Raw genomic sequence first — 3890 nt, 5'->3', positions numbered from 1 at the left:
TGAGCTCAATCGAGCACAACATTCAACAGCAGATGGGTAGGGATCTCAATCTAGTGGTAAGCTCTAGCACACTGATGCATGCTATTAGTGTGTTATAGCTTATCACCAAGTTGAGTTCTCCTTTCCCAATGCCGAAGGTTGTGCTCAATTACGAGAGTCTCATCACCAAGTTGGGTTCTCTGCCAGTGTCAGACGGAACAACGACGACCCGTTTCCCTTGGCTCCCCATCCTGCAACTCCTTTGGTCATGGCTATGGCTAGTGGAGTATTGCAGGATGGAGAGCCAAGGCAAACAATGGATTCCATGACTTAGGCAGCATTATGAAGGGGCATCGAGGTTGTAGTAGAAGATTCATCACAGGGGTAAAAGGGGGTTGGAGAGAGCATGGAAGGGGGTAGGAAAGGGATTTTCATAAGTGCAGTGAATTGTTTCTATGCCCTTAAGGCCTTTATATAGCTAGACTTGCTGCCATCCCACTCTTTTCCCCTTCATTTCTTATGTCGTTTTGTGCGACTCTCGGTGCCTATCGCTGCTAAGAGCATGCAATCCACCCGTTGGATTTTGCTGGTAGCCCAGCCTAGTGTAGGCGGTCATATACATCATCGTCTAGCCATGACATGCAATTAGATGGTTTCCATGGGAGAATTTATCGGTCATCAGAGCCACGATCATAATTCAATGGGATGAGGAGGGAGGATCGAGGGCACATTTACCCAGCTTGCTGGTAGCCTAGCCTAGCATAGGCGGTCATTTACATCATCGTCTAGCCATGAAGTGCAATTAGATGGTTGCCATGGGAGAATTTCTTGGTCATCGGAGCCAAGATCATAATAATTCAATGGGATGGGGGGGGAGGAGCATGGTGGCACATACACCGTGCTTGCTAGTAGCCCAGCCTAGCATCGGCGATCATATACATCATCGTCTAGCCATGGCATGTGATTAGATGGTTGCCATGGGAGAATTTGTTGGTCATCGAAAAATTCTAATAGTCTGATATGTTCTTACATTCTATCTCCAACTTAATGCTAATCTGCTGAGCATGTGAATTAGATGGTCCCTCATGAAAAGTCATTGTCATTATAGTCTGATTTCGATTGAATGCTAATCTGAGCCTGTGAACTAGATGGTCCCATGTGCAAATTCGTTGTTATTACAGTCAATTGAAGAAAGGCAAGATCAAAACATGACATCAGATTAGTATTGAGTTGGCTCATCAGACAGTAATAACAATAGTTCTCGGTCATAAGAACAAGAACTATTGTTATTATAGCCTGATGAACCGTCTGAATGCTAATCTAAACTTGTGAACTAGATGGTCCCCCATGCAAAGTCATTGTGTTATTACAGTCTGATTCTAGCTCAATGTTAATCTAAGCCTATAAATTAGATGGTCCCTCATGCATAATCATTGTTATTATAGTCTAATTCTGACTAAATGCTAATCTGAACCTATGAATTAGATGGTCCCTCATGCACAATCATTGTCACTAAAACAAACTCGGTGGTTGTTTGGGATTAGTATACTATTTGGGCTTTACATTTTCCCTTGTTTGGGATTTATTGATTGGGATTTACTGATTAGGATTTACTGAAACCAGCGTGGTGGTTGTTTGGGATTTACTAAAGGTTATATTTTGTGGGGGTTGCAAACCAACAAAAATGCATTTCCTTGCTAGTGCCTACCTCCTCTAGCCTTAACTATCATACAACTAACCTGTCATATTCATCAATGTAATGTGTGGGGAATCTATGGGTACATGGGTCTTCAAAGATGGCAAAGATCTCACTAGATTACATCATTGAGCATGTCAAGACGGCTTGATTTGACATATTAGAATATGTAGACAATTACAACTTGGATAGCACGAGAGCAATCTAGTTTAAAAACATGACAGGTATCGACTGAAGGGACAAGAGAGGAACAGTGGAGGAACAGAGATGGAAAGCCATAGAGGCAATGACGTTTTTTCTGCCGCTTGTCCTGAGCTTGATGAAGCCATGTCCCTCGACAACCCAATATTATCATACATGAGATTGATCACTTGGAGGAGGAACATAGAGTTCCCAAGAGTGTCATTCACAAGATGGTCATATTGCAGGAGGAATTGTGGGAAGACCTTCGATACTATAAGAACCCATAGTTTGTGAATTATGTTGTTGAAGGCTCCCATTGTGCGAAGTGTCGAGCCCTTGTCCTGGAATCCTTGCATAAATATAAAGCCCTTCCAAGATCTCGAACTTGATCTCTTGGAATCTTGGATATATATTACTCTGGATTTTTTTAGGGGCTGACCACCCATCTAATACAGTCGACTTTTCAGTAGAACTTGAGTTAAGTAGTAAATTGTTTTCTTTGAAAAAAAATTTAGTAAATTGTCTTTGTATTTATCCATCCTTAGATACGATGGTGGTCTCTTTTCGAAAATGTAGAAGAGTAAAACTTGGTTGTATACTACCCGAGTATATAACTTTAGGGGCTAACTATACATTTGGCTTTTCTATATAACTTCAATTTTAAAGTAATAATATGCCACTTATCCATGTCTTATGCATTATGAGTTACGCACTATTTTGAATTGGGATGCCCCATGCCCTAGGTTGCCTATCACTATGGGTGAATCATGAAAGAGAGTTGAACTGGGAAATGGGTGAAGTGCAAGCGACATAAGTAGTTTATGAGGGAAAGCGAGAGAATTCTTGACTTGTGAAAGAGAGATGACAGACATGTCAATAGATGAAATGCAAGCAAGAAAACTAGTTAAGGAGATAGAGCACATTTGAATCTTTGATTCATCAAAGACAACTGAACATGCCAATGGGCAAAAGACAAGTGAGAAACTAGCTTAGGAGGGAAACCAAATTTAAGTCCTTGATCTTTTTCAAAGATGACATTGTTAGATTTAAAATCTTGTCAAGATCCAAAAAGGATCATTTCAATTATCTTTTGCAGTTGTATATCCATAAAGTATTGTATGTTTCTCTTATTTTATGGAATTATGCTAGTTTTTTTAAAATTTCCGAACATTATGTTGGTCCTCTTGTGATTGGTGGAGAGAAATTTTTTATTTTGGCTAAAAGGCCCAAAAATGAGTTATTTTCTTTCCTAATGGTACATATGATCAGTCAACCATCATTATGGAGTAGGGACAAAATGTCATAAACATGTATGATGATTGATGTCAGTAGCTCAAGATAGCCCTAGCCTTATTAGGCCAAAATAGAATGGCAACCATACCAAGACTTCCATGTGGAGGGGTAGCAAGTACTCAATCACCATGTGGAAGGTTAGGGTTGGTCAAGGTCCTATAGACTAAGCCAAGTAACATGTGGTAGGGCAACAACCTAATAGTACAGTCATTGTGGTAGGGTGCATGTGTGCGTGCATGCAGTGCACGTGCATGTATATGTGTGTGTGTGTGTGTTGGGGGGGACTCTCTCTCTCTCTCTCTCTATATATATATATATATATATATATCTTTCACACTTACCTTTCCTCTACCTCCTCTCGTGGTTAATGTTCTTTTCCTTTTCTCACAATCTTTTCACTATTATTCCCTTTCCATACCCATTCTCTTTCTCATTCTTCATGTGAACCTTTTGATAAAACCTTAATTTTGACCCTTAGTGGTCTTTCAACATTAACCTTAAAATAAATTGAACCTTAACCTTAAAATACATTCTAGTTGTTTCTACTATTTTGATGTTCCATCACTCCTACTCTTTTACGTTTTCTATCATCACTCCATTTCCTATCTACCTCTATTCATTGCCTTTCAATGATTCATCAACCCTTCTTCTCATCCTATTTACCCTTCTCCCTCTCCTAAGAAATTTCCATCCCCCTTGTAAGATTCCTTTTGTTGACCTTTCCATCCAAAACCATCCC

This window comes from Dipteris shenzhenensis, chromosome 12 (genome assembly GCF_047967505.1).
Source record: "Dipteris shenzhenensis isolate YYH24624 ecotype China chromosome 12, Dip_SZ_1.0, whole genome shotgun sequence".
NCBI classification, from domain to species: Eukaryota; Viridiplantae; Streptophyta; class Polypodiopsida; order Gleicheniales; family Dipteridaceae; genus Dipteris; species Dipteris shenzhenensis.
This window is presented reverse-complemented; position numbering follows the sequence as displayed.